Genomic DNA, 16832 nt, shown 5'->3' on the forward strand with positions numbered 1-16832 from the left:
GGGGGGGGGGGGCTATTCAGATGGTGAAAATAATCCCAGTGGAATGTGGATTGAATCTTTGTTGTTCACATGTATTACGGATACACTCAAGTAAGTTTGGGGCCTGCCCAAAAAACCCTATTTAACCCAGGATAATTGATCTTATCTCCTCCCCGGCCCCCACAGGTTTCCTATTCTGTGCTGAATAGGGGAATTTCAGCACAGAATAAGTAAAGTGATGGTCCAGGAGTACCTGTTTAACCTAAACGAATATAAGTCTCCAGGACCAGATGAACTACATCCAAGGGTACTAAAGGAACTGGCAAATGTAATATCAGAGCCATTGGCAATCATATTTGAAAACTCCTGGAAAACAGGAGAAATCCCAGCAGACAGGAGGAGGGCAAACGTTGTCCCCATCTTCAAAAGGGGGAAGAGAGAGGATCCCAACAATTATCGGCCAGTTAGTCTGAGATCAATACCAGGAAAGATTCTGGGGCAGATCATTAAACAGAGAGTCTGTGGACATCTAGAAGGCAAAGCCATCATCACAAAAACTCAACATGGGTTTCAGAGAAAGAAGTCATGCAAGAAAAAACTGATCTCTTTCTTTGATAAAATTACCAGCTTGTTAGATGAAGGGAATGCTGTGGATATAGTATATCTTGATTTCAGTAAGGCCTTTGACAGGGTTCTCCATTACATTCTTGCAAACAAGCTTGTAAAATGTGTGCCAGACAAGATTACATGGATTTGTAATTGGTTGGCCGGCCAAAGGATGCTCAACAACGGCTCCTTTTCATCCTGGAGAGAAGTGACCAGTGGGGTCCCACAGGGCTCTGTCCTGGGCCCAGGGCTATTCAACATCTTTATCGATGACCTGGATGATAGAATTGGGAGCATACTTATCAAATTTCCAGATGACACCAAATTAGGAGGAATAGCTAATACTCCAGAGGACAGGACCAACATTCAAAATGACCTGAATAGACTAGAAAGCTGAGCCAAAGCTGACAAAATGAAATTCAATATGGAGAAATGTAAGGCACTGCACTTAGGGCAGAAAAATGAAATGCACAGAAATAGGATGGGAGACACATGGCTGAATGAAACTACATGTGAAAGGGTAGTTAGACCACAAGTTGAACATGAGTCAACAGTGCGATGTGTCAGCTAAAAAGGCCAACACAATTTTAGGCTACATCAATAAAAGTATAGTGTCTAGATGAAGAGAAGTCATAGTGCCACTGTATTCTGCTTTGGTCAAGCCTCCCTCACTTGGAATATTGTGTCCAGTTCTGGGCACCACAATTCAAAAAGGACATTGAGAAACTGGATCATGTCCAAAGGAGGGCGACTAAAATGGTGAAAGATCTGGAAACCTTGCCCTATGAGGAACGACTCAGGGAGCTGGGGATGTTTAGCGTGGAGAAGAGAAGGTTAAGGGGTGATATGATAGCCCTGTTTAAATATTTGAAAGGAAGTCATATTGAGGAGGGCGCAAGCTTGTTTTCTGCTGCTCCAGAGAACAGGACCTGGAATAATAATAATAATAATAATAATTTGTTTTATTTATATACCGCTATTCCAAAGATCATAGCGGTGAACAGCAAGTAAGCTAACTAGCAAGTAAGCCAATTTGCCCCCAACAGTCTGGGTACTCATTTTAGCTCCCTCCTCGGAAGGATGCAAGCCTGAGTCGATGGATGCAAGCTACAACAAAAGAGATTCCACCTCAACATTAGGAGGAACATCCTGACAGTAAGGGCTGTTCAACAGTGGCACACACTCCTTCCTCGGAGTGTAGTGGAGTCTCCTTCCTTGAAGGTCTTTTAAGCAGAGGCTGGATGGCCAGCTGTCGGGGATGCTTTGAATGAGATTTCCTGCATGGCAGAATGGGGCTGGACTGGATGGCCCTTGTGGTCTCTTCCAGCTCTGCGATTCTATGATTCTAAAAGATTTGCATCACTGGAGGTGTGAATAACCGATGCATATAGACCTGGGATAAAATTGCATGCCTTGAACATATTTCGAATACATCCGCATCGCAGACTCCATCTTGGTTGTGTATTCTTGCATGACAAGATTGGACTTGATAGCCCTTGAGGTCTCTTCCAACTCTACGATTCTATGATTTTCTTCCTAATCGCTTTCTTCACTGTCCAGCTTTCATAACCATGCATAGAAATGGGAAATACAATGTCATGGACAATACTACTTTAATATTCAGTGATATATCTCTTCATATCGTTTTCTGATTTCTTGACTGCAGTCTCCATTCCAAGTACGGAAAACCTTGAACTATTTAAATGTTCTCATCTCGTCTGCTTTAAAACTAAAACCAAAGTTAAAACTAAAAGCAAAAAGTTAGTCTCAAAGCTGCTACAACAAAATCCTTTTGTATTTAATTAATATGATTGCGGGCGAGAGCGAAGCTTGTGTAATAAAGTCCTTAGTCAGCAGGGTAAAGAAGAAGGTCTTTGTCCCATTCACACATCCTTAACTGAAACCCTTGAGTTCATCGTCTTCATTTCCAGAGGGCAAGCAGAAAAATTGAGGCGCCGTCGTAAAGAAGCTACTAGAAATCCTCAAATAAGTGATGGATTTCTCTCTTCCTTTTTGCTTGCTTTGGAATGCCATTTGGAAATATGGGCTGTGAGGCTGTGTTTTGAAAGCCTGAGAGTACAGCGCTCCTTCTGCTATTTGCCTCAAAATGACACAGCTCAGCGCTGGAGGATCCTGCACACACAGCAGCAGGAGGAGACGAAATGAACGAATGGCTTGTCTGATGACTTGGAAAAATCTTTTTCTAAGCCAAAAATGGGGGGGGGGGGAAATGGGGGAGAGGGGTAATAAAGAAAGTTTCAAGCTGCACCTTTCATACTTTGAGTTATTTTAACTTTCATGGCTACCAGTCCATTGTGAAGTCGAAGGCTTTCATGGCCGGCATCCCTGTGGGTTTTTCAGGCTATGTGGCCATGTTCTCTTCTAGAGAGAACTCTTCTAGAACATGGCCACATAGCCTACAAAACCCACAAAAAAGTATCAGTACATTGTTTCCAGCAGTGATGGTGCTGGAAGGGCAGCCACAGTTATATTGGAGTTGTAAGGCTATGGGGTTGGTTGTTGTTGTGTGCCTCCAGGTTGTTTCCGACTTATGGTGACCCTCAGGTGAATCTATCATGGGGTTTTCCTGGCAAGATTTGTTCAGAGGAGGTTTGCCATTGCCTTCCCTTGAGGCTGTGAGAGTGTGACTTGCCCAAAGTCACCCAGTGGGTTTCATGGCCAAGCTGGGAATTGAACCCTGGTCTCCAGAGTTGCAGACCAACAATCACACCACTGTGCCACACTGGCTCTATTATTTGCTTCCTGGTTGAAAATGAGAGTCAGTGGCAGCCAGCATGGTATAATGATTTGGGTTTTGAACTGGCACTCTTGGGAGATCTGCATTAAAAGTGAATTCATCTTTAACTTTAATGCAGGTCTCCCAGAGTGCCAGTTCTATACCCAAAACACTACACCATGCTGGCTGTCGTTATTATTTTAAAAAACATATTTTAAGAACATATTTTTAAAAACATGATTAACCAGCAGTTTAAAACACTAAATAAAACATATTTCAAACCTAACCATTAGGAAGAACTTGAGGTATTGTTTGACTATGGATCAGACTCCTTGGAAGATGGTGATGGTGATGTGCCTTCAAGTCGCCTGTTGACTCATGGAGACCCCATGAATTTCATAGGGTTTTCTTCGGCAAGGAACATGCAGTTGTGCCAGTTCCTTCCTATGAAAAGTAGCCTCCAGCACCTGGGATTTGTTGGCAGTGTCCCATCCAAGTACTGACTAGGTCTGACTCTGCTTAAGTTCTAGGATCAGATGGGATCTGGTGCCTTTGGGGTATTTAGCCCTATGTAAATATCTATGTGTCTTCAAGTCTCCTGTCAATTCATAGTGACCCCCCATGAATTTTGTAGGGTTTTCATAGGCAAGGAGTCTTCAGAGGTGGTTTTGCCAGTTCCTTCTTCTGAAATACAGCCTCCAGCACCTGGGATTCATTGGCAGTGTCCCATCCATTGTACTGACCAGGTCTGACCTTGCTTAGCTTCTAAGGCCAGATGCAATCAAGTGTCTTTTTGGGTATCCAGGCCCTCCTTTATTGGGGATCTTTAAACAGAAGATGGGTGGCCATCTCTTGGGAGTAATAGCCCTTGAACATTGCCATATGCCCCTGAGCACTGCTTACTGCCCTGGAGGGTATTGACTAGATAGAATTGACCCTTGGGATACCTTCCAACTCTGTGATTCTATGTATTCTCCTCCCTTGCAATTTCCTATAACTATTGCATAGCCTAGATGTTATGTTTTGCTCTTGCTGGCACTGAAAACAGGCTATCAGAGCATGGATGTGTTGGTGGGAGAGGGAGGTGTTTTTGTTTCTGTGTCCACCTACCAGTCCCTCTGCATTCTGGCATTGGATGTTGTGCAGTTTGCTTTAGTAACAAATTGATTCCTGGCAGAGCCATATCTTCTGGAGACTTCCTTATCAAGGATGACGCCAGAGCCTGCACAGATACTTAAATACGGTGGGTGTTTTAGAAGGTCATTGCCTAATGGACCATCACAAGCGACTGGCGCCTTAAAGACAAGTGGAGTCTGTTCCCAGGTCATAGACCCCCAGCTTGCTTTCGAGGTCAGACTCAGTGCTGCTAAACATTTGCAGGAACCATTGTGACAACCCTGCTTCTTCTGGTGGAAAATTTGGGGCTCTGAGTTTAGCAGCTCTGCCTTGGCATGGGGAGAAGCTGGGAAAGACCATAGCCTCCAAGAAACAGTCATAGAATCATAAGCTGGAAAAGACAAGGCCGCCAGTCCCGCAACCCATTCTGCGTGCAAAACTCTCAATCAAAGCATCCCGACAGATGGCCATCCAGCCTCTGTTTAAAGAACCTCCAAGGAAGGTAGAATCTACGCACTCCCGAGGTAGTTTGGTTCCACTGTTGAACAGCCCTTACTGTAGAGTTTCCTCCTAAGTTGAGTGGAATCTCTGTCCTGTAGCTTGCATCACATTGCTCCATGTCCTACGTACGCTGGAAAACAGCAGAAGACAAGCTTGCTCCCTTCTCGACATGACATCCCTCAACCGTGTGTTGCGCCTTCAAGATCATTTCTGACATCATGGTGGACCTTAAAGCAAACCTATCATGGGGGTTTCGTGATAAAAGTTTTCAGAGGAGGTTTGATATTGCCTCCCCTGAGGTTGAGAAGATCACCCAGTGGGCTTCATGCAAAGCTGGGAATCGAACCATGGTTTCTAGATTTGCAGGCCAACACTCAAACTACTACGCCACACAAAACATAGCACCAATCTTGTTGCAGGGACCCAGTCAATCCTTAATTGTGCAGGCACACATAGAGAGGCTTTGTCCTTCTTCTTATTCATATTTTAGTCACCCTCCTTTGGACACGCTCCAGCTTGTCCATGTCCCTTCTGGAATTGTGGTGCCCATAACTGGACACAGTATTCCAGGTGGGAAGCCTGAGAAAAGCAGAATAAAGTGGCACATTACTTCCCTTGGATATAGAACACATACTTCTTTGATGCAGCCTAGAAGCATTGGGATTTTTAGCTGCCATATCAACCGTTTGACTCATGTTCAACTTGTGGTCTATTACGTTAGAGGCTTTGTGCCCATAAGCCCCATAGTCAACCCAGAAGCTTCGAGAATGATTATCTTGGGGCTGCAGTTCCAGCATGCGCGCAGCCAGCATGGCCTGTGATGTGGTCATACACTGGAACAGCAAGATGAAGTATTTGCTTCTCAAGTGACTGATGTGATAAAAGCCTTTCAAGTTCTATTCCTCAGAGACATAGCTATGTTGTTCTGGAAAACCAGTGTGCAAAGGGATTTGTAACACCTTTGAGACTAACTAGAGCAAATGAAGTTGTAGCATAAGCTTTCACAGACTTGGTCAACTTCCTCAGATGCAATGGAGTGAACAGCTTCTGAGGAAGTAAGACCATACTATGAAAACTTATGCACAACTTCTTTTGCACAGTTATACCCGGTACATACCACCACAAAAGGGCAGGCTGAAGGTGGACAGTTGTTTCCGGAGGGAGCCACAGCAGCCAAAACTGTGGCAGCATCCCTCCGCCCAAAAAAACCCGGAAAAACTGGGTTCTTCTTCGGACGCCAAGCGGATGTCACGAGTGCAAACCATTGGCACACTCAGGATGTAAGTGATGCACAGTGACACCTATATGCGGTGTCACTTAACGTCATGATGGAAGCCCTTGTATGGAGGGGAGGTCACCATTACGACATACACATGACGTCCTAGGGTTAGAGACCATGTGGGTTGGTGCGCAGCCCCTAACCCTAGAATCACCGCCTGGACACCACTTCTTGGTGGCATGTACCGGGCCTAAGTCCAAAGGTGCATCAAGATCCCTTTGCATACAAGTTCTACAGCGGGCCCTTGGTATCCACACGGAGGTTTGGTTCCAGGAGCCCCCATGAATAATCAAATTCGTGTATAATTCAAGTTTCATTAAATACAATGGATAGTAACATGGTGTCTCTTCTATGAAATGGCAAAATCAATGTTTGCTATCAGATTTACAATATATTTTTGAATATGTCAAGCCGTGGTTATATGGCAATGGGGAAAACAATGGTAAGAAAGATCCTTGCTTTTGTGTTCAAAGTTATATCTTTACACTTATGTTCTTGTCCTGTCTTTCGACTATAGCTGCCCTTCCCAATCCCTTGTCTTCTTCTAATTTCTTGACTGCAGTCTCCATTGTGATCCAAATAGTTTCCATAACTATATGTTAGGATTTTGATCTGACCAATGCTTCCACCTAAGAGGCTAGGGGTAAAACACTTTCAAGTTATTGGTAAATAGTCTAAATTGCCAAATACTAAAATTAAAACAAAACTAGTTTAATACTTCACCATGATCATGGCAATGATGGCCATTTATATCCCACCTTTGTAATCTTTTTTCCAGCCAGGACATAAGGGGCCACTTTATATGTTACACTGATATCACTCAAAATAGAACTGAAACTGATATAAACAAGAGCGTTCCCACTGCCCATTTTGTCAGCAAGGGCATTAGGAAAATACCTATGGGTACTATACAAATTAGCATGTAATGCACCATGTCCTTGTTGAAAGTATTGCTTCTGTAACATCCCAAAAAGAACATGTAGACGTCGGTCAGGTTCTAAATTGTGCTTCCGAGGGTAAATTTACACCTATTGAGTTATGTGGGTGGTTTTATAACTGCTTGGTGCAAACCAACTGTGAATAGGCCTCTTGTTTCCATCTTGTCCTTAAAGGCATACAGTGCCAGGGAAAGCAGGGGGTTTTGACAAATGGCCCAGGGCAGGGGAGCACGCCAACTCATGGTTCCCATGACTCCCTGCCGAAGGTATACAAGAGGGGAAGCTGTTACAGGTGAACAAAGGCCAGGCCAGGTCAGACCATGTCCGCGAACATTTCACAGATGAAAAGCCGCACACGAGGAGCCAAGCAAAAAACTCAGTGGTGCAAGATAAAAGATGGCCCAAAAGTGATGAATGAGGGGGCATGCACAAAGCTAGGAAGAGGCGATAGCAGTTTGCTTTTGCCCAAGCCTACTGGGAAGGGCAGGAGGTCCGATCCCGCCTCTTCTCTCTCCCATTTGAGCAACAGAATCCAAACTCCATGCACACAAAGGGAAAAAAATCAGTGTTGCCAGCAACTTTAGTCACGCATGAGAAAAAGGGAAGAAAGCGGGAGGGGGAGAGAAAGAAAGGGAAATTTTCAAAGCAGTGAACAAGTAGGTGGAACAGTGGGATTAACCAGAATGCCTAGGAGAGGCATGCCAGTAGTTGGCGCTGTGCTCAAGACGACCTGGGGAAGGGCGGGATTCTACCTACCCTTGACGCTGCCCTGCGCTCCCGGAGAGTTTATTGGGGACAAAGGCCTTTTTGCACTGTGGGACTCAGTTTTCCACAGCAACAGAAAACTGCCAAGGCAAAAGAGGTAAAACGGGGAAGACAGATGAGCAGAGGACAAGAACCACAAATAAATGCACAGACACAGAAGAGTAAATGGACATCCAGGGTAGAAAGAACAACTATGAATTATTAATTATTAGATTATTATAGGAGTTATTATTATTAAACGTTAGTTTCTAAAGAGCGCTGTAAGTACCACACAGCCTGTACAAAGTTGGTAAAATAGAGAAGATAAAAGCCTGCCCAAGGCGTACATCAAGATAAGAACAATAAAGAGGAACTAGAATACAACTTACACATAGAGAAAAGAAAAACACAAACTAAAACCATCAAATATCAACAAACACACACACACACATCACCTAGGTCAGACAAGCCAGACTAACCAAGCACAAATTCCCTGGAGAGTGCTGTCCCTAACACACTAGGGTTGTCCAGCTCGTCGTACAGCTGGTTAGGGAAGTGATGAGCCGTGCATGCACGAGGGAAAGAGAAAAAAAAGGGGGTTTCCAGGGAATGAGGGGCAGCGAGAGGAGAAGGGACGGAGCCGGGATGGGCAGAGAAGAATCCTGGGCTGAGAGAGAGAGATTTGGCTACCAAGAGACGGGAGTGCGAGTAGGGATGTAGGAGAGAGAGAGATCAGTTAAATAAAGAGGGGCCAAAGCCCCCCCCCCCCAGGCAGAGCTTTGAAGGTCAGGAGCAAAAGGTTTGATACCTGGATGCGGAAAGGAAGAGGGAGCCGATGAAAGGGAAGACAAACAGAGGGGAGACAATGAAGCATAACGGCGAGCAAGGGAAGATACGACGTGCAGCTGGAAGAATGCGGAACAGAAATTAATGGGTGGAGGTGGAGAGAGAGAAGCCCAGTGCCAGGAGGAGGGTATACAGTAGTCACTAGGCGGAGACCACTCAAGGCATGGACCAAGTGTTTTGGCGGTAGAAAGCGAGAGAGGAATGGACCGGGATTTTGGCTATATTATAAGAGAAAAAATCTACAGACTTTGCTGTAGTCTGAACGGTGGGATCAATGACAAAGAGGAGTCAAAGATGAAACCGAGACTACGGGCTTCCTGGACCGCTGGATAGAAATGTTATTGACAAACAATAGAAAGAGAAGTAGTGAAGGGTGGGCGTTAGGGAGGGAAAAAACAAAGAAGCGCGTCTTGGACATGATGAGCGTCAGACGGCCGATGGACATCCAGTGGGAGAAGCAGCTGTTAACAGGATGACACGTGCTGCCTAGCTCTGGGTGAAAGATTAGGGGTGGAAATGTACAGTTGGGTATCATCGGCGTAAAGATGAGGAGAAGAACCAAAAGAACGAGGAAGTTTGCCAAGGGAGAGTGTGATAGGAAGAACGAAAGGGGACCCAAGAACAGAGCCCGGAGGAACGCCAACAGATAAGGGGACAGAAGAACGAGGTCCCCTGACCAACCCGAGACCACTGACAAAGAATCTATCTGACAAGTAAAGATGTGAACCAAGGTCGAGAACAAGGCCCGAGAAACCAAAGGGGTCAGCGAGTAACATACTATTAGGAGACAGTGGTCCACACGGTGTCGAAGGCCGCAGACAGATCGAGTAGGAACAAGGAATAGAATAGAGGCCATTCGCCTTGGCCCAGCAAAAGATCATTGAGAATCTTAGTAAGAGGCCGTCTCAGTGGATGCCGGGGCCGAAAACCAGACTGGAAAGGGGTCGCAGAAGTGGGAGTGGTTCAAGAAACTCAAGACAGGCGGGAATAGAACGACTCAGTGCCAACCACCCTGAGAGAGAAAGAGAGAAGAAGAGATTGGGCGAAAGCGAGCCAAGGAAAGAGGGGTCCAGCAGAGAGGCTGTTGGTCAGGAATAGGGGAAACGAAGGCATGTTGGAAGACTGAGGGGAGGAAACCCGAAGAGAGAGAGAGAGTAAAGCATAGAGAGAAGGGAGGGTAACAAAGAGGGGGCTAGAGAGATTAGAAGACGAGAAGGAAGTGGGGCAAGGAGAAGCAGGTGGTAGGGTTTGGATGATTTCACAGCAGCGCAAGAGAGTTCTTCCAAGAAACAGGGGGAACCACCAGAGAGTTTATTAGTAGAGGGAGAGGGAGATAATGTGGGCGCACAAACATGAGGGGTTAACTCAGAACGAATGGTAGTGATCTTTGTAATGAAGTATTGGCGAAGTCGGAGGGAGAAAATGAAGGAAAGACGGAGGAGGAGAGGGTTAGAACAGTGTGTGGAAACAGGAGAACAAGCGCATGCGGGCCCGACTCTCGGGCTGCGAAGATCAAAGATTGAAGAGCAGTCTTGTGTTGCAATCGACAGGCGCGATGAAAAGAAGTAAAAGAAGCGAACTTAAAATGGATAAGTCGGCCCACGCCCGGGTACTTCTCCAATACGTTCGGACCTGCTCGGGAGCAGGACGCGGAGAAATCTAACAGTGGGAGTGATCCAGGGCTGAGGCACAGATCAATAGAGGAAGAGGAGGACAACGCCGCGTAGATACTGGGCGCAAAGCTGTCAAGAGTTGAGGAGAAGAGAAGAATGCAGTGAAAGACATAGCGTAAGTCAGCAGAGTCCCCAAGATTGAGAGAAGCGAAGGGATGAACCAAGATGAGTGAGAGGGTGTAAGGTTAAGAGAATACGAAGAATCGCGGAACTGGGTGGAGGACGGTATGAACGGGGAGAGAGGATGTAGGTAAGAGTAAAGGAAAGTAGGTGATGGTCAGATAAGGGAAATCAGAAGCCAAGAGTCAACAGACACAGACACACTGAGGGGAGAAGACTAAGTCGAGACAGGACCAAGGAATGGGTTGGAGAGTTGGAATGGGGTTGGAGACAAAACGAAGAGAAGCCTAAGAGAGAGCTGAAAGCGAGAGATTGAGGAATTCTGGGATCGTCAAGGTGGATGTTAAAGTCACCTAAAATCAGGGAGGGGACAGTAATCTGAAAGAAAAATGTCAACCAAATTCAAAATCTGTGAAAAACGGAGACGCTGAAAACCAGGAGGACCGATGAATGAGGCAACCTGAAGTTGCAGCAGGAAAAAAGAAGTCTAATGAGTGAAAGTTCAAATGAGAGAGAAGGAAAGACAACTGGGGGGAGGAGAGAGACACCTAACTGGCAGGACGTTTGACAATAAGATGCCGACCCCCTCCCTCCGCGACCCTCAGGCGCGCCAGTGTGGGTAAAAGAAAGACCTCCAAAAGAAAGGGCAGCAGAGGTAAGCGGTACAAAATGGGCCGGAAAGCCCAGGTTTCAGTAAGGGCAGGAAGATTAGAATGAAGTGGGATAGAAAAAAGAGCATGGAGTGCCGGCATGCTTTTTGGGGCAGCGGAGCGGCAGTTCCAGAGAGCACAAGAGAATGGGAGTTGAGAGAAGGAGGAGGGGGGCGGAATAGGGATAAGATAAGGATAAGGAGAGGTGCGAGGAGCCATGGAGAAGAGAGGTTTGGGTGACAAACGATGGCCGAGGAGAAAATGGATAAAAGAGAAGAAGCAGAAAATAAGATACAGTCCAACAGTGCTGGAAGGATGGGGGGGGTGACGATCCAGACAAATGAGGGAGTTGAACGGAGGAGAAGGGTAGCTATGGGAGCTTCCGGATGTCTGAGGGGACTACGGCCCCCGTCTCTCTCTCTGCTGAGGCAGGAGGATGCTAACTTCCTGCTGCTTCCAAGGAGTCCCCAGACGTGGGAAGATGGAGGGAAGGTCAGCGTTCTGTAGAGGTTCCCTCTAGGAAGCAGCTGGGTGTTTTCACAAGGAGGGAAGAAGGCTGAGACAATGCCCTTTTAAAGGGAAAGCCAGGCCCCACCTCTCTCTCTGCTGACTGGAGCTGTTGCGGTTGCTTCCAAGGAGTCCCAAACGGTGGGAAAAAAAGGGAGAGATCAGCATTAGCAAGGTCTCCAGATCCTCTCGGAAGCAGCCTGGCTGGTGTTCACAAGGAGGAGAAGGCTGAGGCAGTGCCCTTTTAAAGGAAAGCGGCCCCCCTCTCCTCTCTGCTGATCTGGAGCTATCTGCTGTTTGCTTCCAAGGAGTCCTCAGAACGGTGGGAAAAAGGAGGGAAGGTCAGCATTAAGCAGAGGTCCCTCAGAAAGCAGCTGGTTGTGGTTTTCACAAGGGAGGAGAAGGCTAGGCAGTGCCCTTAAAGGAAAGGCAGGCCCCACCTCTCTCTCTGTTCTGAGGCGGGAGCTTTGCTGTTGCTTCCAGGAGTCCCAGAACGTGGGAAAAAGGAGGGAAGTCAGCATTCAGCAGAGGTTCCTCTGCAGGAAGCGGCTGGCTGGTGTCACAAGGGAAGAAAGGCTGAGGCAGTGCCCTTTTAAAGGGAAAGGCAGCCCCACCTCTCTCTCGCTGAGCTGGAGCTGCTGCTGTTGCTTCCAGGGAGTCCCAGAACGGTGGGAAAAAGGAGGGAAGGTCACATTCAGCAGAGGTCCTCTCAGGAAGCAGGCTGGCTGGTGTTCACAAGGGAGGAGAAGGCTGAGGCAGTGCCTTTTTAAAGGGAAAGGCGCCCCACGCTCTCTCTGCTGAGCTAGGCTTCTGCTGTTGCTTCCAGAGTCCCAAAACGGTGGGAAAAAGAGGGAAGTCCCATTCAGCAAAGGTTCCTCTCAGGAAGCGGCTGGCTGGTGTTCACAAGGGAGGAGAAGCTGAGGCAGTGCCTTTTTAAGGAAAGGCAGCCCCACCTCTCTCTCTGGCTGAGCTGGAGCGCTTGCTGGTTGCTTCCAGGAGTCCCAGAAGGTGGGAAAAAGGAGGGAAGGTCAGCATCAGCAGAGGTGCCCTCAGAAGCAGGCTGGCTGGGTGTTCACAAGGGAGGAGAAGGCTGAGGCAGTGCCCTTTTAAGGGAAAGGCAGGCCCCACCCTCCTCTGTGAGCTGAGCTGAGCTTTGCTGTTGCTTCCTGGAGTCCCAGAACGGTTGTAAAAAGGAGAAGTCAGCATTCAACAGAGGTTCCTCTCAGGAGAGCATTCGGGTTTGTCACAAGAGGAGAAGGCTGAGCAGTGCCCTTATTAAAGGGAAAGCAGGCCCACCTCTCTCTCTGCTGAGCTGGAGCTGCTGCTGTTGCTTCCAAAGTCCCAGAACGGTGGAAAAGAGAGGGAATCGGTCGATTCAGCAGAAGTTCCTCTCAGGAAGCAGCTGCTGGTGTTCACAAGGGAAGAAGGCTGAGGCATTGCCCTTTTAAAGAAAGGCAGCCCACCTCTCTCTCTCTGAGCTGAGCTGCTGCTGTTGCTCCAAGGAGTCCAAGACGGTGGAAAAAGGAGGGAAGGTCAGCATTCAGCAAGGTCCTCTCAGGCAGGCTGGCTGGTGTTCACAAGGGAGGAGAGGCTGAGCAGTGCCCTTTTAAAGGGAAAGCAGGCCCCACCCTTCTCTCTGCTTGAGCTGGAGCTGCTGCTTTGTTCTTCCAAGGAGTCCCAGAACGGTGGGAAAAAGGAGGGAAGGTCAGCATTCAGCAGAGTTCCTCTCAGGAAGCAGGCTGGCTGGTGTTACAAGGGAGGAAAGAAGATGAGGCAGTGCCCTTAAAGGGAAAGCAGGCCACACCACTCTCTCTGGCTAGCTTGGAGCTGTTGCGTTGCTTCCGCTTCCGGGAGTTCCCAGAACGGTGGGAAAAAGAGGAAGTCAGCATCAGCAGAGGTTCCTCAGGAAGCAGTCGGCTGTGTTCACAAGGGAGGAGAAGGCTGAGGCAGTGCCCTTTTAAAGGAAAGGCAGGCCCCACCTCTCTCCGCTGTGAGCTGGAGCTGCTGCGGTTGCTTCCAGGGAGTCCCAGAACGGGCGGAAAGGAGGAAGGTCAGCATTCAGCAGAGGTTCCTCTCGGAAGCAGCTGGCTGGTGTTCACAAGGGAGGAGAAGGCTGAGAGGCAGTGCCCTTTTAAAGGGAAAGGCAGGCCCCACCTCTCTCTCTGCTGAGCTGGAGCTGTGCTGTTGCTCCAAGGAGTCGCCCAGAACGGGGAAAAAAGAGGGAAGATCAGCCATGTCAGCAGAGGTCCTCTCAGGAAGCGAGGCTGGCGTGGTGTCACAAGGAGGAGAAGCTGAGGCAGGCCCCTTTTAAAGGGAAAGGCAGCCCCAACCCTCTCGCTGCTGAGCGTGGAGCTGCTGCGGTTGCTTCCAAGGAGTCTCCCAGAACGGGGGAAAAAGGAGGGAAGGTCAGCATTCAGCAGAGGTTCCCTCTCAGGAAGCAGGGCTGGCTGGTGTTCACAAGGAAGGAGAAGGCTGAAGGCAGCCCTTTTAAAGGGAAAGCAGGCCCCACCTCTCTTCTCTGCTGAGCTGGAGAGCTGCTGCTGTTGCTTCCAAGGAGTCCCAGAACGGGGGAAAAAAGGAGGAATGTCAGCATTCAGCAGAGGTTCCTCTCAGAACAAGGGCTGGCTGGTGTTCACAAGGAGGAGAAGGCTGAGGCAGTGCCCTTTTAAAGGGAAAAGGCAGCCCCACCTCTCTCTCTTGCTGAGCTGGAGCTGCTGTTGCTTCCTTCCAGGGAGTCCCAGAACGGTGGGAAAAAGGAGAGGAAGGATCAGCATTCAGCAGAGGTTCCTCTCAGGAAGCAGGCTGGCTGGGTTCACAAGGAGGAGAGAGGCTGAGGCAGTGCCCTTTTAAAGGGAAAGGCAGGGCCCCCACCTCTCCTCTGCTGAGCTGGAGCTGCTGCTGTGCTTCCAGGGGAGTCCCAGAACGGTGGGAAAAAAGGAGGGAAGGTCAGCATTCAGCAGAGGTTCCTCTCAGGAAGCAGGGCTGGCTGGTGTTCAACAAGGGAGAGAAAGGCTGAGGCAGTGCCCTTTTAAAGGGAAAGGCAGGCCCCACCTCCTCCTGTGCGACTGGAGCTGTGCTGTTGCTTCCAAGGATCCCAGAACGGTGGGAAAAAAGGAGGGAAGGAGTCAGCAGTTCAGCAGAGGTGTGCAGCTCCAGGAAAGGCAGGCTGGCTGTGTCAACAAGGGAGGAAGAAGGCTGAGGCAGTGCCCTTTTAAAGGGAAAGGCAGGCCCACGCTCTCTCTCTGCCTGAGCTGGAGCTGCTGCGGTTGCTCCAGAGGAGTCCCCAGAACGGTGGGAAAAAAGAGGAAGGTCAGCATTCAGCAGAGGTCCCATCTCAGGAAGCAGGCGGCTGGTGTTCACAAGGGAGAGAAGGCTGAGGCAAAGCCCTTTTCAGAGGAAAGGCAGGCCCCACCTCTCTCTCTGGCTGAGCTGGAGCTGCTGCTGTTGCTTCCAGGAGTCCCAGAACGGGGGGAAAAAGGAGGGAAGGTCAGCATTCAGCAGAGGTTCCTCTCAGGAAGCAGGCGGGCGGGTGTTCACAAGGAGGAGAAGGCTGAGGCACGTGCCCCTTAAAGGGAAAGGCAGGCCCCACCTCTCTCTCGGCTGAGCTGGAAGCTGCTGCTGTTGCTTCCAAGGAGTCCCAGAAACGGTGGGAAAAAGGAGGGAAGGTCAGCATTCAGCAGAGGTTCCTCTCAGGAAGCAGGCTGGCTTGTGTTCACAACAAGGGAGGAGAAGGCTGAGGCAGTGCCCTTTTAAAGGGAAAGGCAGGGCCCCACCTCTCTCTCTGCTGAGACTGGAGCTGGCTGCTGTTGCCTTCCAGGTCCCAGAACGGGGGGAAAAAGGGGAAGGTCAGCATTCAGCAGAGGTTCCCTCAGGAAGCAGGCTGGCTGGTGTTCCACAAGGGAGGAGAAGGCTGAGGCAGTGCCCTTTTAAAGGGAAAGGCAGGCCCCACCTCTCTCTCTGCTGAGCTGGAGCTGCTGCTGTTGCTTCCAGGAGTCCCAGAACGGTGGAAAAGGAGGGAAGGTCAGCATTCAGCAGAGTTCCTCTCAGGAAGCAGGCTGGCTGGTGTTCACAAGGGAGGAGAAGGCTGAGGCAGTGACCCTTTTAAAGGAAAGGCAGGCCCCACCTCTCTCTCTGCTGAGCTGGAGCTGCTGCTGTGCTTCCAAGGAGTCCCAGAACGGTGGGAAAAAAGGGAAGGTCAGCATTCAGCAGAGGTTCCTCTCAGGAAGCAGGCTGGCGGTGTGGTCACAAGGGAGGAGAAAGGCTGAGGCAGTGCCCTTTTAAAGGGAAGGCAGGCCCCACCTCTCTCTCTGCTGAGACTGGAGCTGCTGCTGTTGCTCCAAGGAGTCCCAGAACGGTGGGAAAAAGGAGGGAAGGTCAGCATCAGCAGAGGTTCCTCTCAGGAAGCAGGCTGGCGTGGTGTTCACAAGGGAGGAGAAGGCTGAGACAGTGCCTTTTAAAGGGAAAGGCAGGCCCACCTCTCTCCTGCTGACTGGAGCTGCTGCTGCTGTTGGCTTCCGAAGGAGTCCCAGAACGCGGGGAAAAAGAGGGAAGGTCAGCATTCAGCAAGGTTCACTCTCAGGAAGCAGGCTGGTGGTGGTTCACAAAGGAGGAGAAGGCTGAGGCAGTGCCCTTTTAAAGGGAAAGGCAGGCCACCACCTCTCTCGCTGCTGAGCGGGAGCTGCTGCTGTTGCTTCCAGGAGAGTCCCAGAACGGTGGAAAAGGGAGGGAAGGTCAGCATTCAGCAGAGGTTCCTCTCAGGAAGCAGGCTGGTGGTGTTCACAGGGGAGGAGCAGGCTAGAGCAGTGCCCATTAAAGGGAAAGGCAGGCCCCACTCTCTCCGCTGCTGAGCTGGAGCTGCTGCTGTTGCTTCCAAGGAGTCCCAGAACGGTGGGAAAAAAGAGGGAAGGTCAGCATTCAGCAGAGGTTCCTCTCAGGAAGCAGGCTGGCTGGTGTTCACCAGGGAGGAGAAGGCTGAGGCAAGTGCCCTTTTAAAGGGAAACGAGGCACCCACCTCTATCTCTGCTGAGCGGGAGCTGCTGCTGTTGCTTCCAAGGAGTCCCAGAACGGTGGGAAAAAGGGAGGGAAGGCAGCAGATCAGCAGATAGTTCCGCTCGCAGGAAGCAGGCTGGCTGGTGT

At 49.4% G+C, this 16832-nt stretch overlaps 1 protein-coding gene across 1 annotated transcript in view; it reads left to right on the forward strand.

The window, feature by feature from the left end:
- Window positions 1-16832, forward strand: part of ARMC9 (armadillo repeat containing 9) — a 1183007-nt gene that overhangs the window by 55731 nt on the left and 1110444 nt on the right. The gene's annotated exons all lie outside the window — the stretch shown is intronic.

Source organism: Sceloporus undulatus, chromosome 3, assembly GCF_019175285.1.
Source record: "Sceloporus undulatus isolate JIND9_A2432 ecotype Alabama chromosome 3, SceUnd_v1.1, whole genome shotgun sequence".
Lineage (NCBI taxonomy): Eukaryota > Metazoa > Chordata > Lepidosauria > Squamata > Phrynosomatidae > Sceloporus > Sceloporus undulatus.